This window comes from Lissotriton vulgaris, chromosome 7 (genome assembly GCF_964263255.1).
Source record: "Lissotriton vulgaris chromosome 7, aLisVul1.2, whole genome shotgun sequence".
NCBI lineage: Eukaryota > Metazoa > Chordata > Amphibia > Caudata > Salamandridae > Lissotriton > Lissotriton vulgaris.
Genome location: NC_141695.1, coordinates 1,733,033,160 through 1,733,055,754, shown reverse-complemented (window position 1 = coordinate 1,733,055,754; position 22,595 = coordinate 1,733,033,160). Strand labels below are relative to the sequence as shown.

At 44.9% G+C, this 22,595-nt stretch overlaps 1 pseudogene across 1 annotated transcript; it reads left to right on the top strand.

Annotated features, from left to right (window-relative positions):
* The first annotated feature begins 228 nt into the window (after nt 1-228).
* On the top strand, nt 229-10,856 carry LOC147706492 (epidermal differentiation-specific protein pseudogene; annotated as a pseudogene). The gene is made up of 2 exons (XR_015297646.1): nt 229-315; nt 8,376-10,856. The product of XR_015297646.1 is annotated as an epidermal differentiation-specific protein pseudogene (transcript).
* The last annotated feature ends 11,739 nt before the right edge of the window (nt 10,857-22,595 follow it).

The window sequence follows — 22,595 nt, the reverse complement described above, 5'->3', positions numbered from 1 at the left end:
AACTGTTTGGCCAAATGAATGTGACATAGTTTCTTCTATTGCATTTAATGCCCTTTACACTAGTCTCAATGCAGTGAAAAACATTCTGATTCCCTCATGAACATTCTAAAACTGGCAGCAGGACCTGAGGCCTTCTTCCACAGGACTGATGATTTAATATATGCGCCATCCATATACTATCTTATCATTTTAAATAGTTTACATTGTTTTTCTTCTCCTTATAGATCCAGCCATCTTTGTCAGCTGTCCAGTGAAGGAGCCACCAGGAGTCCTCTGGAAGCCACTTAAGTCATTTGCAAACCATCTTGTGGAGAGGTAAGTGTGATAGCTTTAGGTCCTTGTGTCATAGGTTCCCTATTAGGAAGCAAATACTCAGGGAGTGATGAGGACTAAAAGGGCCCTGGCTTCCATGCTGAGCCAGCTCTGGTGAGACTTGAGAGAAAGTGTTGTTGAATCTTCCAGATCTCGACTGAGATAATGTTGTTGTACAGCAATAATTCTTTTATTTTATGATTTGATTGCCAAAGGATGGTTATTTTGTTTGTTTTCCAGTTGCATGATTTGTTGCTTCTTGTTTCATGTGTGGGCAGCCTTTCAGGGGCAAAGCTTAGATTCACATTGTTAATGAACTCACTATTAGAAATGGATTACACTCTAAAACTACACTGCTGATGCCATTTCTGTACATTAGGCTGGATGCCTGGCACTACCTTACCCAGATGACCCAGGATGACATGGTTCCTGACTGTACCCCATGCTCTAGGTTTGTCAGATGGGCTTGTTTATTGAGATGTAGCTGGCAGAACTGCAGTGTAAGTTAAAGGCTACTGGCCCGATTCACCGAACGAACTTAAGACAAAGTCCTAAACTTACTACTTTTGGTATTCACAGAAGTTAGGATTTTGTCTTAAGTTTGTCTTAATACAAACTTAAGACAGACTTAAGACAAAATTCTAACTTAAGTCTGTCTTAAATTTGTCTTAAGACAAATTTAAGACAAAATCCTAACTTCTGTGAATACCAAAAGTAGTAAGTTTAGGATTTTGCCTTTAGTTAGTTCTGTGAATTGGGCCCTATGAATCGGTGTCGTCAGTTCGAAGGATCTGCCCTCAATCACGTCTTTCCTAGTTTATTAAATACTGCAACACCCACTATACAACCTTAGAATCTTACATTGAAAGCACCTCATAGTGCAGGTCAGACACCATAGGTCAGTCACCATGCTAACATACATCGGCAGGAATGCTAGCCATGTTCCAGGTTCCAAAGCTTTTACAAGGACTGCTTTCATTTATGTCCACTCTTCTATTTTAAACAATGTAGATTCCTGAGATAGCGCATCCTTAATATTGCTGGATTTTTAAGAAAATTTGTGACTTGCTTGTCAATCTCATAATGTCAGATAGACTGGTGAGGATTGCTGGGTGTCAGTAGTCGTGTTGCTAAATTGGTTGAAGTCTTTCCACCCTGAATGTAAGGTTGTAGTTGGAGTGGGACAGGAATCAAGTTAACGTGTAAAGGTCAAATACTGGTGCTTCCAGGATCATGTCTGCGCCCAACCCTCTTTAATAACCACTTTTCGACTCTCCACCAGCTACTGTTTAACCTAAGAATCAGTTTAAAAAACTATGCTGGTGACATTCAAATGATGGGTTGTATGTCAAATTATAAGTAAAAACATATATGTCTTGAAATGTATATCAATGTCTAAATATTGTTAACAAAAATAATGGTCCATTAATTGTAAACTTTTTACAACTAATGAATCCTTGTCTGAGACGATAACTGAATTTTAATTGGAAAAATAAAGGTCAATGGGGAAAAACACTGAGACATGAAGAAGATGATTCTGCCACATGCACTAATGTGGAGCTCCAATGACTGAGATTTGAGATTGCTCATGTGTTGATGATGATGTACCTTTTGTGAGGTATGAAGGAATGCTGTCTAGGATGATATCAATAATCTGGAGGTCAGACTCTGCATGAAGGAGGGTGTGTGGTCACCATGTTAAATACCGAAGAGAAGCCAGAAGAAGCACTCCATTTGTTTACAGTGGTGTCCACTGATGGAGTATAAGATGGGTTCAAAGGGGACAACAAAAGCTTTGATGAGCTTACCAAGAAAAATACACTAGAGATTGGTCAAGCACTGGTCAGTTTAATGTAGTAGGCCTTGAGATCACTGAAGATCCTGCCAGATGAGTTTCTTGATAAAGACTCTCACAGGGAAGGCAGAAGAGGCAGAGAGGAGGATTTCCTTCAGGTGAACCAGGCTTAGCAAAGTTCATCAAATTCATTGGCTCTGACTGAAGTGAGGTGAGGTTCAGCCAATCACTGCTTGTGTGAAGTGATAGTCATAGAACACAATTTGCATTTAAAGTGAAGGCTGTGGTTGTCACTTAAGGTGCTATGATGGTGATGTGTTCCAGTGGAACAAAGATTTTGGCTGGGATGTTAACAGCTGTATGTGAGTAACATTAAAGATAAGGTGGATGTTATCCAAGCTAAGTTCCTAACCATCATCTGATGTGGGTACAGTATTGTTTGTCAACCCAGATATTCTAGACTTCCGGATGTAAAAGTGGTGACATCTGCAATGGTGCCAAAGAAGGCTGGATTGTTCAGAGGCAGTGTGTAACTCAATAGAAATAAAAAAGCACTGGTTGGAGAAGGTAGACAATTGATGAGTAAAGCTTTGCATTCTTTGGATGAACACTCTAAGTAGCTGGAGGTGGATAAGGACTTCTTAAGGATGGCTACAACTTTTCTGCTTGGCTTCATAGAAGGTCACTTTCACATGAGGACTGTGTGACTGCAGAGCAAAACTTATGAAAGGCAGGAAAAATGTAATCAGCCTAATATTTTTCAGTGATGAAGAGAAAATCTGAACTTGAGGTGTGAAGTGGAGAACAATCCGCTTCTTTTGGGTAGTGTTTCTAGACTGGTGCAGGGTTGAGGGAGGAGTAAGGCAAGTTGCAAGAAGGTGTGTCGAGAGTGTAGTATGACGGACAAACTCTAAATACTAACATTCCAAACTACAACCACAATGCTGAGCATCATATTATAGGCAAGTTACAAAGCAACATACTACAGAGAGTGTGGGAGAAAACGTTTTGCGAGAGGAGGCAAGTGCATTAGAAGAATGATCCTGAGTTGGTCAAGGGGAGAAAAGGACTGGGCAGTTGAGAAGAGAGGAGAGTGTGAGAGGAGTGGGGAGATCCAGGGAGTAGTAATGAGGGAAGAGGGTTACTTGCAAGGTAAGGAGGGTTGGGGTAAAGGAGAGTTAACCTGTTGCCAGAAAGGGATGGTGCAAAGCATTACGTGAAGATGTAGAACAGATTGAGAGGAGGGAACATTACAAGAAGAAGCATGGTTGTAAGGAAATTACCACTATGAAAAATGAAATCCCAGGCAGCAACATTTTGAAAATTTGAGCTGATTACCTGCAGAGTGGCAAGGCAGATTAGAAGGTCCAGGTAAGGTTCCCTAAATCACTAGCTAATCATCGCTGATGAGGTGATCTAGTAGTGGTGCAGGTGCAACGCTCAAAAGGAGCAATTTTCCCAAACTGCGAACTAACAATAGTCTATATGGAACGGGAGACTTAGGGCCTTAATATGAGTCTGGCAGTCCGAGGACCACTAGACTCCCTGGGGCATGGTGTTGGTTTTCAACCACCACCACATCAGCGGGTCAACCGCTGTATTACAACTTTGGCAGTCGGACTGTCATAGCACTGTCACAACTGCCAGGGAACCATGATCCCTGGTGGGCCCCTGGCCATTGGGGGCTCATAATATGTGAGCGGTGCTGCTGCGGCACTGCCATGCATATTACACATTTCAGGACGGCCAGCAGTGCCACTGAGGTTCTTCCTCCATACTATTGGCAGTCATTAAACAAAGGGGGTCCTACAGGGCTTCCCGTGCCCCATGCATGGGCCTCCCTGTATGCAAGCACCCCCGGTTCTAGCACGGCATGGACTTCACAGTCCATGACGTGCCGTAACATGCTGCGGCGGTCCTGTGGCAGTACCTTTTCAAAGGCATACATAGGTGCCTTCGAAAAGTACCGCCATGCCCCTGCCAGGCCACGAAAAAACGAATCATCCAGCAGGCAGGCGGTCCTAGAGCGGGGCGGTGGTGTGGCAGCCCACTCTAGGACCACCACACTTGTAATCAGACCCTCAGACACAAACAAACTAGAAGGCACAGATCTCCAAATCCCCTAGTTATTAAGTGTTATTGGATACCAGCCAGGTGCAGTTTCAGTGCAACCCATTGAAAGGTGCAGCTCCTCCAAGCCACCAATTAGCATCTGTGAGATCCACCCAGTTGTAGTGTATGTGCAACCAAGTGATAGGTTAAGCTTCCTGCATCCAGGAAGAGCATAAGTGTAATCCACTAATGGTAAAAAGCAATTGTTAAAGCCAATGTATTATAGCTGTGCAATAACACTAACTACAATCATCCCATAAGGCACACTAGCATAACAGAAATGGCAATAGTATGGGAGTATGCGAGATATTGTTCCAGGTGTCTTTGTTCCTCAAGGTCATCCTTCAAATTAAGTTACAGACAGAACATTCTGAAACCCAATGAAATATTTGGTTGCCATTGGCTACAGTTCTTCGAGGGCCTGGAAGAGGGAATAGTATTCTCTCTTTGTGTAAGGTAAACTTGGGGTTAAACTTCATCCATACAGAGTCAAGTACTCTGCATAGGAACACAACATCAAAATCAATTGGGCAAATGACAGAAAAGCAGGTCACAAGACTCCTGAGCAGAAAAACATATTAGGAGACAGTCAGTCGTGATTAAATTAGGAGAAGCATGGCACAGTGATACAGCAAGAGTGACATCTGATCGGACACATCCTATGGGAAATTAGTGGAATCTCTCCAGTTTTGAAAACACAGTTTTCCTTAGACAGAACATCAGGTAAAATGTGACTAAAATACCTGAATCAGGTTTTGCCTTTGCTTGGGACCTCAACTTCCACATGGAGAACAACAATGACAGCAACACCACCACCCTGCTGGACAACCTCGGACTCAAGCAACTCGTGAACACCCCCACCCACTACGCCGGCCACACGCCAGACCCCATCTTCTCCTCTAGCAAGCACATCTCCTTCAGCCACTCCACCGGACTACACTGGACAGATCACAGCTGCGTCCACTTCAACTTCAGGAGAACCACAACCCACCACCAGCCACAACAGATTCCCCACAGAAGCTGGAGCAAGATCACCGCCAACCAACTCACCACCTCCCCACCTCCCTCAGCCTGGACCCTCCCACCAACATGACGGACCCCAACGAAGCAGCCCGCAACCTCACACAGTGGCTGACCAACTGCGCTGATGAACTCGCACCACTGAAGAACCCCCCCCCCCAGCAGACCCGGCAGCAAAAAAGTCTCATGGTTCACCAACGACCTCAAAAACTCCAAGAAGACCTGCCGCACCCTCGAGAAAGGCTGGCGCCACGACCAGACAACAGAAAACATGACAGCCCTCAAGAACGCCACCCGCAAACACCACCAGCTGATCCGCACCACCAAAAGGACAACATTCAAAGAACGACTGGACAACAACACCCACATCAGCAAGGAACTCTTCAGCATCGTTAAAGAGCTATCCAACCCCTGTGCCTGCAACAACGACATCACACCCCGCAAGACCTCTGCGACTCACTCACCTCGTTCTTTCACCGCAAGATCGCCGACATACACAACAGCTTCGGCGCACAGACCACGCACCCAACCTCCGTACCAGCGCCCCCCACCACCACCCTCTGCACCTGGACCCCGGTCAGCACCGAAGACACCACCCGCACGATGAAAACCATCCACTCCGGCTCCCCAACCGACCCCTGTCCACACCAGGTCTTCAACAAAGCCGACTCCATCATCGCACCCCAACTCCGAGACATCATTAACAGCTCCTTCGCATCCGCCACCTTCCCGGAGAGCTGGAAACATGCCGAGCTCAGCGCCCTCCTAAAGAAACCCACCGCGGACTCCACGGACCTCAAGAACTTCCACCCCATCTCGCTCCTCCCTTTTCCTGCCAAAGTCATTGAGAAGACCATCAACAAACAACTCTCCGCCTTTCTCGAGACAAACTGATCCCTCGATCCCTCGCAGTCCGGTTACCGAGCAAACCACAGCACCGAGACCGCCCTCATCGCAGCCACCGACGACATCAGGTCCCTGCTCGACAATGGGGAAACAGCTGCCCGCATCCTCCTGGACCTCTCAGCAGCCTTAGACACCATATGCCATCGCACCCTGATACAGCACCTCAGCAACACCGGAATACAAGGAACGGCCTTGGAGTGGATCATCTCGTTCCTCGCCGGAAGAACCCAGAGAGTCTGCCCCCCCGTTCCGATCCACGGCCACCGAAGTCATCTGTGGCGTTCTGCAAGGATCCTCGCTCAGCCCCACCCTCTTCAACGTCTACATGAGTCCCCTCGCAGCCATCGCACGCCAACACAACCTAAACATCATTTCCTACGCTGACGACACCCAGCTAATCCTCTCCCTCACCAACGACCCCGCCAGAGCCAGCCTCCAGGAAGGAATGAAAGACGTCGCGGAATGGATGACGCTCAGCCGTCTGAAACTGAACTCAGACAAGACGGAAGTCCTCATCCTGGGACCGTCCCCCTCCACCTGGGACACTCCTGGTGGCCCCCTGCCCTTGGCACCGCCCCCAAGCCAACGGACCAGGTACGCAACCTGGGCTTCATCCTGGACTCCTCCCTCACGATGACCAAGCAAGTCAACGCCGTCTCGTCATCCTGTTTCAACACCCTGCGCATGCTCCGAAAGATCTTCCGGTGGATCCCCACCGAAACCAGGAAGATGGCCATCCAGGCCCTCATCACCATCCGACTGGACTACGGGGACACCCTCTACGCTGGTACCACAGCCAAACTCCAGAAAAGACTCCAACGGATACAGAACCCTTCTGCACGACTCATCCTCGACACCCCCCGTCACGGCCACATCTCTGCCCATCTGAAAGATCTGCACTGGCTCCTTGTCAGCAAGAGGATTACGTTCAGACTCCTCACCCACGCACACAAGGCTCTCCACGACATGGGCCCCAAATACCTCAACAGCCGCCTCACATTCTACACACCCACCCGCCAGCTCCGATCCGCCAGCCTCGCCCTCGCCACCGTCCCACGAATTCGTAGAACCTCCGCCGGAGGAAGATCCTTCTCCTACCTGGCGGCCAAGACATGGAACTCCCTCCCCACCCACCTACGGCTGACCCAGAACCATCTCTCCTTCAGGAAACAACTCAAGACCTGGCTGTTCGAGCAGTAGCGACTCCCCCTCCCCCCAGCGCCTTGAGACCCTAGCGGGTGAGTAGCGCGCTATACAGATTCGCTGATTGATTGATTGATTGATTGGGCTAGATTCTACTCTGCATGTGCCTTTGGTCTGTCTACTAATATAATTACATTTATTTGCAAATATTCTTTGCCAACCCAAGATTGATTTACTAGTTTTTCAAAGTGGAAAATGTGTCCACTTACCATCTCGCATACTTTTCTTGAATAGTGAACCACTTCCTACATTTGTTCTACACAGTTAGTTCACAGTTAATGCTGTGTTAAGTGAGGAAAAAGAGAAACATAGAGCAATTTTATTTAAAATGATTTTCTTTTGTGTAACTTGTATAAGTAGATTTACTGCAGAGGGAATTGATATTGACCTCTACTCTGTTTCTATCATGAGTAAGAGTCAACATCTTTGCTGTTAAAGTGGAACAGGACAATGTTTCTGGTTCATCAGGTGATTTACTCACACCATTATGTATGAGATAGCTACAAGATTAATAACCCCTTCACTGCGGGGGGTAATTCTCCCGCTGTGCTGGGGGGCGGGGGGCGTATACAGCACCCGCATGCTCATGGCGAGCTCAGCTCGTCATGAGGCACGGCGCTCCGGTGCTCATGACGAGCTCAGCTCGTCACAGGTGCACCCGTTCCCATGGAACGCTTAGCACAGCAGGGGAATGATCCCCATGAGTGAGCTTTCCAACTGCTCATGACGAACTGAACTCGTCATGAGCACCGGAGCGCCGTGCCTCATGACGAGCTCAGCTGGTCATGAGCATCGATGGTGATAAACCCTAAAAATATGCCGGAGCAAACTGCTTTATCTGTGGTACCTCTAAATTATTGGTAAACACAGCTCTTAGTTTGGAAAGCCATTTTCAAAACACAGGCTCAGAATGTAACAATTTTGGTGATAAAATATTTTCTTTGCATGGAGAAGAATCAGTGCTGTGAATTTGCGCAAAATCTTACTTGATCTTTCTCTACTGTGTTTCTTTTGTTCCTCGTTACAGGGTCAAAGAAGAGCACACGTTTCAAATTCTGAAGCTTACGACCATGAACACAATCACTGTCTATGAACATGCTAACTTCAAAGGAATGTATAAGACATTTACTTCAGATGTTCCAAATCTGGTAAATGAAAACTTCAATGACTGCATCTCATCGGTGAAGATCGTCGGCCAGCCCTGGGTCCTGTATGAGCATCTGCACTATAAGGGACAAGCTGTACCCCTAGAGGAGGGAGAATATGCACAGGTTAGCATGAATGATGGGGCAACCTCTCTTATGCTGATCACTGATGACCTGAGCAATCCACAGATCACAGTCTATGAGCATATCAATGGAGGGGGTAAGGCGGTAGTGCTGACTGCGGAGTCCAATCTCGCGTTTGGAGGCATGCATGATAATATATCCTCCCACAGAGTCCAGAGAGGAGCCTGGGCTCTGTACGAGCATATAAATAGAGGTGGAAGGTGCATTGTAGCCAGGGCTGGTGAATATTTGGCAAATTACTGCACTATTGGTTTCAATGATCAAGTCTCCCATGTGTATCCTCTGCGCGCTGGAACGTCCTCTGTGACAGCCACGATTCTGTGGGACAAGAAAAGGGTAGAGAGTGAAAGGAATGTTCAGATAGATCAGTATCATTACAAAAACCAATCAAGCGTTGAGCAGCAGTTCACTGCTACTTCTTCCAAAGAGTTTGAAAAATTTGTCTCCCATAGCTTTGAATTCAGCAATTCGACAACACTCACGGTGGGTACCTCATTTACCCTGAAAGGAGTGGTCGATATTAATACAGAGCTGTCCAACACCTTCACAGTGAAGAAAGGGCAGACTGAGTCATCCACCATGAGGAAAAAGACAGAGTTGAGCATGCCGGTGAAGGCTCCACCACGGTCGAATGTGACTGTCAGTTTCATGTGCAAGGAGGTTACATTCGTAGTGCCGGTTGAGCTGAAAATCGTCCAAGGCGGTACAACTCGTATCGAAACTGGAACATACCGATGTCAATCTGGTACAGAAACCACTATTGATGTGCAGAGCCTTCCCGTAGCTTGATCGCAGTGGGAACCGCACTATCTTCACCTTAGCGCATAGGGACTGTATTTTCCTTTAAAGTGAGATGCCTGAGAGGGACACTTTCATTTATAGGTGCCTTGTACCCAGACATTGCTTCAAAAATCAACCTTAGTCAGGAGACTGTTGCTTTGTACCCATCCCTTCTTCCTAGCCATCAAGGGAGTTCCTCCTTTAGTGGGATGGCCATACATTCAATCTCACCAGAATCACAATCAATGCCATATTTGGGCTTGATACTCACTGTCATCATGTTTCCTCAAAGTGGAGAGCTAGTGCCATAATCTGACAGACCCCGGATGTCACAGAGGCACCAAGGAATGAGTGTAACCTGCATAAAGGCAGTCTCAAAGCTGTAGTGTGATTGTCAATGTTTAGGTCTGCTGCTTCTTTCAAATCTGTAGGAAATGTCTTACTGAGACAGGTCACTTCCTGCCAAGGGTTTATTAGTGTCTGTCTGCAGACAACAATGCTTCCACCACTGCTGCCCCAAGCCTGGCATTGAGGTTGAGTACTACACCAGCTCCTGTTTTTTGCTGTGTCTGCATCTTGCAAATGGCAAACTCTTATCTTTCCATTGGGCGTCAAGATGCAGCAATATCTGTTTTCTCCAGAACACAGGAGATTACCATATTGAGAATAGTAAGTTAGGTATCTGTAATCCAAATATCACTGACTGAAATCCTGTAGAAATCAAATTATTTCATTCACTGACTGCCCTTAGGTTATCGCTGCTGCACCTGACATATTTGTAGGGCTCAACCCACTTTCATGACAAGAATTGGCCCACTGCATTCTGCCACACTTTCAGATCTAATGGGACAGTTCAGATGTCTGACAATGATTTATCCCTTGAAAAATTGGTACTGCTTAAATCACCAGAGCAGTCAATACTCGGTTCTAAGACACTGCATCCACTTATTTCAAATGTTTATGGTTGTAATGGTTTATACATGTACTGAATGAAGCTCAACATAGAATCCCAAAAGACACACTTGTGTTCAAGGTTCCAACTACTGAACTGAGGGTGCAGGCTCCATTGACATAATTATTGTGCTGCAGTATACAATAATTCAGATATATTTATGTGCAGGTTCATTGTCAGCACTGAATTTGAAGTTCCTTTTTTTGATTTTCTTTGTAATATTTACTTCCATCATATTGCAGCTTAAACTGGTACATGAAGTGTTTCTATCATCTTATTTTAAGCCTAGTCAATTCACACAAATCATCGATTTGTAAACATCCTACAACTATGGCGAAGGTAGCGAAGATAACTAATGTAATAATTAAGTATTCATTTTTGTTTTCGCTTTACTACAATCTGCAATGCAAGTCAACGATCAGGGTTTGGTTTCCTTTATGGTTATTTTTGTAATGCCTCCTGACTAAATAAACCTCAGTTGTGAGCAGTTCTGGTGTGCATGTGTCTCTTCTTTTCTTTTGCATTGGAGGCCTTCTCTGCCCACAACATTTACAAACACATGTCTTAAAGAGGATAGTTTGAAGAGCACAGTCTCGATGACTAAAGCTGCCAAGAGACAGTGACCCTCTAAGAGAAGGAAAATGGTGTCTGTCTCCAAGAATATGTATCCCACATAATCTGTTATTTTATGCTTTCGTCTCATTTTATTATTCACTCACAACAGTCTGGACAAAGATCCTTGTATGCTTGCACATTCACACTCATGCACGTGGATATACTTGCAAAAACAATAAACAAAACTCACAAAACTACACACAAAAAATGCACACATATACAGTCCCAATCAAAAAACACATACACACTGACACATGTAACCAGAAACATACACACATATGCAAAACTCTCTCTGAAACACAACACACACAGACACACACACACAGATATATAAACAGATATACACAAGCCTGCATACTACTATCAAATACACACAAACACGTAAAATACCAACATCGAAATATAGTCTGATATATACACACACACACATACACACAACAGAACAAAATAATACACAGACACAAAAACACACACAGTCCTAGAACTCTGAGCACATTATGGTTTGAATTTTGTTAAGACTTCTCAGGAATCCTAGATCTCGAGTCTGTGGCAACAACTCCTGATCTAGGACCTGATTAACAAACTCTCTCCCTTACGGAGGCCGCCCCGCGAGTGTGTGTGCAATGAACATTGATCTGATTTACCTTGACTTTCGTTCAGGCTATAATCCTCCCAAGTTTTAGACACCCTTTTAACTCTGTTTTAATACTTACATAATCATAAGGCGACCAGAACAAACGGCCTAATTTGCAAAAAATGTTACAGGCTTCAGATGGTTCTAAATACAGAAAGTTGTCCCTGGTGAGCCTTGAGCCAGTGTTAAGACAGTTCTAGGCCCTGAAGGCATTCTTATGGCTGCCTGAAGCCAAGAAAACCTCTTGTTATCAGGCCTGATAGCCACACAGCTGTCTTAAACCCTGTAACCATAGCTGTACCCTGGAAGTGAACAATCATAGGTGTGGCCCTAATTGTTTTACTCCTACCAACTGTGATTGAAAACATCAAATAGCTCATAATTTGCAAAAACCCAAATGTTCTTCCAAAGAGGAACAGCTGAACAAGCTGATTGAATGCACAACCACTGACATCTTTAGTCATATTGCAAAGGGCCTAAAAAGTACATTGGAACGTATTTAAGGACTCTTTAAACCTTTATTTACATGCAATTAATATCAGGGGTTGAGCAGAGAGAAATGTAATGTAATGTATGAGTACTTGTTAAGCGCGGCTGCCACCCAAAGGGTATCCTGGCGCTGTGACCATACTATTCCATCGGATGTAATACACTACATTGCTCTTGGGAAGAGGTGGGTCTTGAAATCCCTCTTAAAAGAAATCAGATCTTGCCTACTCCTCAGCGCCAGGGGTAAGATGTTCCATAATTTGGCGGCTGTGAAACTGAAAGCACGACCGCCCATCCTCACTCTGTTAATCTTGCGGACCATCACCAGGAACGCTGAAGAAGATCTCAAGGGTCTAGCGGCTTGGTACCAGGAAAAAAGATTTTGGAGCAGCATTGGTCCCAGTCCATGCAAAGCACTAAAAACAAGGCACAAGGCCTTAAAAGCAATCCGCTGCTGAACAGGTAGCCAGTGGAGATCAGATAGTGCTGCAGATGACGATGCAGAACGTGGGCGAGATAAAGCCAATTTGGCTGCCATATTTTGAATCCTCTGCAGTTTTAGTATCAGAATCTTAGGAGCTCCCAGAAGCAGTGTGTTGCAGTAGTCTAACCTACTGAGAATGGAACTACGCACCAATTCTACTCTGGCTCCTAGAGGGAGTAACGGCAAGATTTTTCGTAAGGCTCGAATCAAGCCCATACAAGTCGCTGCAGTCCTGTTAACAGAGGCGTCAAGCTGCAGGCTAGGCTCAAACAAGACCCCTAAGTTGCGAGCCGACTCAGCGGCAGTCACCGTGCCCAAAATAGAGGCTGATAAAAAGATAAAACATATTATTCTGCACTGTATTTCGCTTCAACTGTTATTTTGTCAAAAGCATATTGTAAATGAGTACAACAATCAACAATTCAAAGTTACAGTTTACTTTGAACAAAAAAAACTTTCACAATTACATTAAATGGTAAGTACAATACATAACAAGTAAGGGGCCGACTAGTGGGCGGGTCGGATTACTTTCCGACCTTCTCTTTACAATGGAGGATGTTGGAAAGGAAACCTTCTGGTCATTCAGGCTGGCATCCAATGGGCTCGGAGAGCCTGTCCACCATTTGGAATCCGGCAAGTAATCTCAAGGACAGGCCTTCCCCCCCTTGAGATTACGATAATGGTTTCCGACATGGTTTCCATGCCGGTCTGTCTGACATGGAAACCCTGTCGGAAAGCACCTTTGGGGTCCCCCAGTTGTGCCCACTTGGGCGCACCGGCACCGGGTGGAGACAGAGGGGGCACCTACAGTGCCCCATGTTGATTCCTGCACCTTGTTGCAGGCCCCTTGTGGTGCCTGCCACGGGGTGCTGGGATGAGCTAGACCTCCCATTTTACTACGGGAGCATGCATTACAGCCGGTTTACAGTTGTAATGCATGCTCCTATATTAAAATGTAGAAATGCGACCAAACAGAATTTGGTAACATTCTAATGAGGCGGTCGCTCCCTTGACGGATGCAGTGTCGGGCGGAAGTGATTCCGTCTGACATCGTAATGAGGGCCATAATGTGTAAGAACCATCACAATTAAAATTCAACATACTAAAATGATCAACTATAGATTATTAGAATTTTTTCTCTTTGCATATAATTTACATAATAATTGGAACTACTGCACCACTTTCAAAGTTATTTATTATGACAAAATAATTCTAGCATATTTTCCTACTACTAGTAGAAATACATGATTTCATTAAGTATGGACTAACTGATCTCATGCACATGTTCCTTTAATGGTATTTAACTCAGCAGCAATGATAGAAACATTACCTAATAAATCTTACAATTTCCTAAATGGAATTAATCAAATATAAGTTAGAGTATGTCCAGTAGCTTTATTTTAAGGTCTCACCGATGGATAACTGTTATCTTTCTGTTGTAGAACGTTTAGGGTGTGATTTACAGTTCGGCGGATCGGTTACTCCATCACAAACATGACCGATATCCCATCTCGTGTACTACAAGTGCCATTGTATATAATGCACTCACTTGTGACACATCAGATAGCATACCAGTCACGTGTGTAACAGAGTAACCCTCTTCTAAGCCAGGCCCTAACTGTGAACGATTCAGAAAAGGGGGTGGTGATGAAAAGAGTGTCTGAATTAAGCAGACCACTCTTACCCAGTCCAAAGATCAGGGCTTGATCCATCACCGTTATTTATCTCACTGCACCATCCCAGCTCAGAACCTGGCTATATGCAAATCAGTCTGTCCCTGGCCCAGTGCATCATGGGAACAGGGCATCAGGATTCAAGCAAGCCGGGCCGAAGACGGCTGAAATGCCAGAAACCGGTCCCCGGTAGCTTGTTTCCTTCCCAGTATAAGAATTGGCTTGGTAGTTTGGTCTGCCCTGTTCCCATGATGCACTGGGCCAGGGTCAGACTAATTTGCATATAGCCAAGTTCTGAGCTGGGATGGTGCAGTGAGTTAAAAAACGGTGATGGATCAAGCCCTGATCTTTGGACTGGGTAAGAGTGGTCTGCTTAATTCAGACACTCTGTTCATCACCACCCCCTTTCCTAACTGTGAACAGCACCAATAATTAGAGTGTGCTTTGTATTGGCCGATCCTTACCATTCATTGCCTTTTATGGCAAATTTAGTTTCCTGTTTCCTATAGTGTTGATGTTTTAGCATTGAAATGGTCAATTAGACGGATTGGGGCCATACGAAAGTCCAAAAGGACAAGAACCCTAGGCACTTCTGAATACCCACTAAGTAAATCCACACAGGAAAATTCATTCAGTGCAAGATTCAAGCAAGTTGTATTTAAAAAAAATCATTACATAAGACAAAATGCATAAGGTTAGTCAAGCAAATAAATCACTGAGAGATAACATAAGGCTAAACACCTCCAAAGTATACCAAGTATACCAGTGAGCACTCTGATATAGAGTCTACTTCTAAGAAAAAAAGGAAAATCATGGGCACACATTTCCAAAACGACACTTATAGATTTTTAACAGCAGAGAATCAAGCCCTTAGAATTGTATTACATGGATGTGCTGATAAAGTTGCAATAATAACAAGCATTTGCAATGCAATCAGTTTCGCACTAGTGAGAGTTAGAGCTATTGGTGTTGTAAATTACAATGTATTTTGCCTATGTGTTTTGGCTTGGAGTGGAGTGGATGTATGCTTTGTGGAGTGGAATTATGTGGGTTGAATTAGTATTGTTAGTTGTGGAACTATGTGTGGTGGAATTGTGTGGTGTGGAGTAAATGTGCGTAGGGGAATTAAGTGGCATAGTGTGCAGTGGATTTATGTGAAGAGTAATTATGTGGTATTGAGTCTAATGGAATTATGTGTTGTGGGTTGTGCGTCATGGAATGTAATTATGTGGAATGGTATTTTGTGTTGTAGAGTGCTATAGTGGAATGTAATTATGTGGATTGGTATTAAATTCAGTGGCATGATGTGGAATGTGTGGTATGGATTGGATGTATATGGTATGTTGTGCAGTTGTGTTGAGTTTAATAGTGTCGTTTGGTGCTTAAGTATATGGTGTGGAATGGAAATGTGTGGAGTTGAATTGTGAGGCATGAATCTGTTTAGTGTAATTATGCTGATTGAGATTATGTGGTATGGTCTTGAGTATCTATGTGGATTGTTGCTATGTGACAGTGATTTTATGTAGGGTCTGTGGATGTGGTATTGAGCAGAGTGTAAATATGTGGAGTTGAATCATGGTGCATGTAGTGGTATTGTGTTGTGTTATTTATTTCGTGGTTCAACCTCATGTCAGTAATGTCACGTAATGTTATTGAAGCCACCCTGTTGTATATTAACTGGTCCCAGTCTCTAAGTTGAGGCCTCCACAGGAATGAACACCTGGGAACAAAACACTGGCAGCTATGCAAGTTAACGCGGCTATCTGTTCCAAACAGTGCTTATCATGTAACCTATCACTGAGCTTGGCAACGCTGTACACACAACTTTCGAATTTGAATTTTGAATTTTAACATATTTATTAAGCGCGCTTATACCGGGACGGTTTCATGGCGCTAGGCGGCGGTGAACCAGTGGAGGCAGAGAGGAAGGCTAGACTGCTAGGGATCTGGAAAACAGGAAGGTCTTGAGATGTTTACGAAATTCCGGATAGGAAGCAGAAGCTCTGAGGGCAAAAGGGAGCGAGTTCCAAAAAGATGGAGCTAGAACCGCAAATCTCGTCCCCCCGGACCTCTGCTTCCTGAAGCGGGGAACTGACAAGAGGGCCTGGTGAGAAGAGCAGAGCTCTCTGGCCGGAAGATAGGAAGATATAGCTTCACAGAGGAAAGCGGGGGCAGTCCCTGACCTAGCCTGATAAGTAATGCAGCCCAACTTGAAAAGAGCCCTCTCCTTCACCGGTAACCAGTGCAAAGATTGCAGCAGAGGGGTGGCATGGTGAAATTTAGGGAGACCGTAAATCAGGCGGGCGGCCTGATTTTGTATCAGTTGAAGCCGGCGGATTAGGTAGTCTGGGGCGCCATTGTAGACCACATTCCCATAGTCAAGGCACGATAGCACCATGGCCATGAGAATGAGCTTGAGGGCGGGAGCAGAAAAAAAACGGGAAACCTTACGAATGGTGCGGAGGGAAAAGAAACAGGAAGACACCACTTAGTGAACCTGGGTGTGAAGAGAGAGCTGGGAGTTGATAAAGATGCCTAGGGTTTTGACCTTAGGAACCAGGAGGGGAGGGGGACCAAGTGAGTGGGGCCAGAAGGAAGGGGACCAAGGACTGCAACCACTCCCAGTCAAAACCAGTTCGGTTTTGTCGGGATTCAGTTTGAGGTGGTTGCAGTTCATCCAGTCTTGGATGAAGAGCATCACCCTCTGGAAGTTCTGGGCAGAGGTGGGGGAGTGGGAGAGGTTAAAGATGAGCTGGAGGTCGTCGGCGTAATTGAACACCGAGACCTCCATCTGCTGTAAAGAAAAAATGAGGGGTGAGATGTATAAATTAAATAACAGGGGAGACAAGGAGGAGCCCTGGGGGACGCCGCAAGTCACTCTGCGAGGAGGGGCAGCAAAGTCTGCCAGATGGACGGCCTGCTCCCTGTCCGTTAAAAAGGAGCGGAGCCAGGCATGGGCCGTGCCCCCAATGCCCGCGCCCCCAATGCCCGCCGCCTCGACACGGGTCAACTTTCAAGATACTTCAACATATGTGTTTGCTTTTCCTCCAGTATTTTGAAATGTTTTTCTCCTATCTTTTCAAAAATTAACAAACAAACATTGGCAATGCCAATAGCTTTACACTTGCATTCTAAAGACAAGACCTATTGACTTTGCAATGATTATTAAGGTAGGTGTGGCTATGGTAGTGGCTCTAGGAGGCACCTCAAATAGAAATCCTCCACGGACTGCAAGAACTACTACTTTGTGGAAAAGGTATTTTTACAAGTCAAGAGATAGGAAAGTGGTCGGGATACAGCACTGGACCAACTCCCGGGTGCGCGTATGCCATAAAATCCAGAAGCCTCAAGTATGAGGCATATCAATGAATACTGGTAGCAGTCCATTTAACATATGGCCTTCACAGATTTACATAACTCCTACTAATCCACCTTGGCAAATAATTGAGCAAACTACGAGGCATAACAGAGGCAGATGAAACCACTGCAAACTCAGGGTTTGTGGCAACAGTGTTCATTAGTGAGCAGAATAGGTTCCAAAAAAAACAGAGAAAAGCTATCACCTCTCAGTGAGTACCACACAGGTAGCATTTGATGTTGAATATGCTTTGGAGAAGTGTGGCTAATGGTTAGAGCGGCAGACCCTGATGCAGAGGACTGGCCCGGGACCAGGGTTCAATTCCCGCCTCAGCGGGTCTTGGGCTCAATTTCCTCGGACCTGATAATTCTCGCCTCAGTGCCTATTCTAATCATGTGTCCCACTCTGCAACTCTGGGCAATAGCTTGCTTAATCTCCACAACGGCCCAACAGCGCTGGGATGCCTGGATTCACCTTGGGGATGCCCAGGAGTGGGCATTTCACAGGGAAAAGCCAGGAAGGGTTCCACAGCGGTATGCGTACAGCGCCAAGACGCCTCAGGGTATAAGTGCGCTATACAAGTACGAATTCATACATTTAATTTAATTAAGTATGAGACAAATCAAGCCTAGGTTGATTAACTGAAAGAAAACTTGTGATATCACCTCTATGACAAAGCTGCACACTCAAAAAGTCCTGTAGGAGGGGGAGGAAGTATTGAACAGTCACCTATATTGTTTGGAGACCAGAAGCATCACGTAGGAGTTGCAAGACAGGTGAGTTGCCAGACTGGGTAGAGCAGAGCAAGTCATGCTCACTACTTCAAAGAATACCTATGGGATGCACAGCCAGTAAAACATTCCCTACTCTAGGCAGATATCTGGAAAAACTATAGGGAGGATGAGTGTCGGGCAATGGGATGGTGATGGAAAGAGGTCATCCACCTAAGATAACTTAGCACACATCACTGACGTTTGGAGGCAAAGGTGGCGCTAGAGAGCAAACTGCAACAGAGCAGACTGAGGCAAGCCGAGCAGCGGAGCAGCGAGGAGCTGCAAGGAGCTGCTGTAACGGAGGCGGTGGCGGCGTCCCGCAGAAGCTGTAACTGAGTGACCAGGCAGCGAGCAGGCAAAGCGGAACACCAGGGAACTGCCGTAGCGCCCCATCGGAAAAGCCGCACAGAAGCGCCAAGCACCGAGAGTCCCTGAAGCGGCGGCGGCTGAGTCTTCGTATAGAGACTGCTAAAGCCGGGAAACCGCAGGAGACGCCCAGAGGGCTAAACAGAGAGCTTGCTGGTGCCGCGGCCGGAGCCAAAGACAGAGCTGGAGGAGCCATAAGAGCCGCAGGAGCCGCGGCGAGAAACCAGGGTTCGGTCAGGAGAATTCGGGGGTTTTGCAGGAGGCACCGGCAGCCTGACCCCAATATTCCGCCCAAGCCCATACCCAAGCCCAGGCACAGCAAGTGGCATGAGGCGTGAAAGTGTCTGAATGAGTGAAGCATTCAGGAGGTCGAACGGCGGCCTATGAACAAAAGAGAAGAATCGCAGCGAAGAAGCGGAGCAGTGAGGGCGAGCTGTGGTTAAGGATTCGTGAGTACCAAGCTCCATTTCACTTGAGAATTTAGAATACCAAAAGAAAGAGATAAAGAGAAAGGGGCGGAGTGAAGGGGAGGGAGACAGGGACACGAACACAGTCAAAGGAGTCAGAGGAGGGGGGATGAACTGTGGAAACCGTGCTATAGACACAGCAGACCCCCAACCCTGCCCCGAAGCCCTGTACTTCAGGTGAAAAAAACAACAACAAAAACTCACAGACAGACATAAAACGCAAATAAAAGACTCCCACCCCCCATACTCCCTGCGGAACATCAAGCAGGCATCAAGCAGGCACGCAGAACTTTACTCCGGGAAATACAAGAACTGACGTGCTTTGGAAAAAGCAGCCACAGTCACAGCTGGTCTCGTCTTACCCATTCCTACTATTTTCCATCAAGAACAGCATTACGACGGACACACTGCCCAGCACCTACCTTCCCGCTCCCGCTCTCTCCCTGACGGCAGCTGTTCCATACCCAAGGGGCAGATAGGCTTGGGGGGTTTGGGAGTGCTAGTATAAGTGTGAAGGTAAATGTGAAGGTGGTTACAAGCAACAGGGGGACCATATCACGCTTCGCAACGAGTGAGTCTGAGTCTGAGCCCAGTGAACTCAAGGAAACCTGCAGGGGTAACCATATTACGCCGTTTGCTAATCAGTAAATTAGCAACCCAGAGCAGACTGAAAAATTAAGAGTTGGAATGAAAATTTACACTGTGCAAAAGGAAACAGAAATAGTTTAAAAACAAAGGGATAACCAGATACACCCATACTACGAAAAATAAAGTAAGAGCCTAGACACCTCTAAAACAGACCACAGGACAGAACAACAGAAATAGGACATGCGGTCGGGAACAATTCGACAAACACCAATACAGAAAATAAAAAAAAGGTTAGCGGCAAAGGAAAGAAACAAACAAGGAAATAAAATTAGGTCAGACGAAATGCTCAGTGAAGAACAAACAGACCCGATACCAGTCCCCATGGCAGAGCCTTTCAAGTTTGGGAGGAAAAACTTAAGCACAAATTTCATTTCTTAAAACATCAAATGGCAGTAATTCACAGCATAGGTGAAGAAGCAAAAACCCTACAAAGTCCAATAAAACCACTAAACTTAACCTCATCAAGCAAAAAACGCAAAAAGAGAAATGAATCAGAATTAAGTTTAGGCACCCAGTTTAAAGAAAAATCAACAATAAAAAACTGGTTGGCAAAAACTACGGCACAAATCCACGTACCTAACTGCCAAGCAATGTCTACACCAAACAAAAAACCCACCGAGGGCAATGAAAAAAGTTTAATACTTAGTGCCCAAAGTCAATCAGGGTCCCAAACAAAATCGTATAGAAGTATACAAAAAATAGACTGGTCAAAATCTTTTTAAATTTTTGAAGAGGCAGCACTTCTGAAAATGCTCGAAGACAGCACAGATAAGGAAGCGCAACCAGAACGATGTAGTAACGCAGAGGTGAAAGAATCCGAAAATTTGGCGATAAATGGAGACGATGAGAAACAGGAGACTACACTTGCTCCAAAAAAACTTACATTAAGTCCGATCAGACAGTTGAACACTAAAATCAAGGAGTCTGATAAAGTAAAAGAGGGGAAAGAAGAAGACTCGCCAATAACTATTTCTTCCGCAGGTAGCTTTAACTCAACCACAAGGACCCGGACGCAACAAACCATAGCACAGTCAGCGTTCTGGGGTGACGCTCTATTAAAAAGCTTAGAACAAGCGATTAATGCTTTAAATTTTCAATCAAACAAACTTGATGTTCAGGTGGATTTGATGAACTTAATTGCAATACACATAGTGGGAATAAATTCCAAAGTGGTTTCAATCTCGGTGTATTTCACAAAAGAAAAGGAGGAAGAAAACAATGGAAAGCTAAGTTAATGGAACAAAATTGCATCTGCGGGGAAATAAAAGACAAATTGGCATCATTACCAGACATTTTGAGAGAAATACTAGCCGTAACACATTCAAAAAATATCCAAGGTGAAAATTCTAACGGCGAGGCTATAAAAATTGGAAAACAAAATAGAACATTTTCCCCAGTTGAAAAGGAAAAAACCCTAAATGGATCAGAAGAGAATGAAATAACTGAGAAAGGACTAGATGAAAATAAAGCACTGGGGTCATTGGATATAACAGAACACCTAACCAAAAGACAGCGTAAACGCGCAAGGAAGGCAAGGAAAAATGCCATCAAAACCAAGCAAGAAAAACAAATCTTTGCCATCTTCGAACGAAAAAAGAAAGAGATCCCAAATGAACCGGTTAAAGAAAAGGTTATTAAAAAAGCAGGCAACCAAGAAACAAAAAAAGAAGAGGCTAAAGAACATTCAAAATGTTCATGGCAGAATGAAAAAACATCAATCTCACAAGGAAAACCAAAGGACGAGGAAAAAGCTGATATATTCACACAGAATAAAATAACATATAAAGAAGACGAGAGAGCAAAAACAATTCATGGTCAGGACACAGAACAACAAAAAGTACAAGTAAATGCATTAATACAAAAACCCGAGCATGAACTATCAGCACAAAACTGTTTAAAATGGCCAATAGGAGGAAATGAGTTATACAGGCGGAATATAATGGAAAAAGAAGAAAGCCAAAAAATACAAGTAGATCAAGTCAGGGAGACAAACACACGCCTAACCATAATGGTGGGAAAAAAGGAAGAACATGTAATGCTTCATATGGAACTCTACCAAATGATAAGGCGGGGCAAAACACAAGCAATGGACCAGCAGAGCTAGAATTAATGGAAGTCCAAAAAGTGGTGACAGTACTGGGGCCCAGTCGACTAGAAACAACAACTACGGAACGACAATATCAACACATACCATATATTCAACTGGATCAAAGAGAGGGAAAAAGAGAAGTCTACCAAAAACAGAATCCCCAAATGGCATCCCCAGAAACAGGCTGTAAACTACTATTTAGGCCGGAATTCCAAATAAGAGGAAAATTGGACACGTTGAATCGGGGGAACATACTGAGATTGTTTGGAGAGATACCCAAATTAAGGGGAATAACAACAAGTGACCTCATATCAGTAGAATTCGTTCAAAAACATAAAGAAGAGGAAATAAGCAGCACTACGTGGGCATCAAAAGATATAGTAGAGCTGATTCTTTCGACAAGATCTTACTTTTCAGAATGGGGAATAACATTAGAACTTCCAACGCCAATTAAGTATCCATTCCCTTTACTAAATAACATGGCTTCCCAACCTAAGAACACAATCGAAAAAATGCATTAAATCTTAAAGGGGGCAAGAAACAAAACAATCACGCAACAACAGTCGAATAACATAAAAATAACACAAGTGAACCATGGGTCGAAAGATGACGAAGATTGGTCTTGGATAG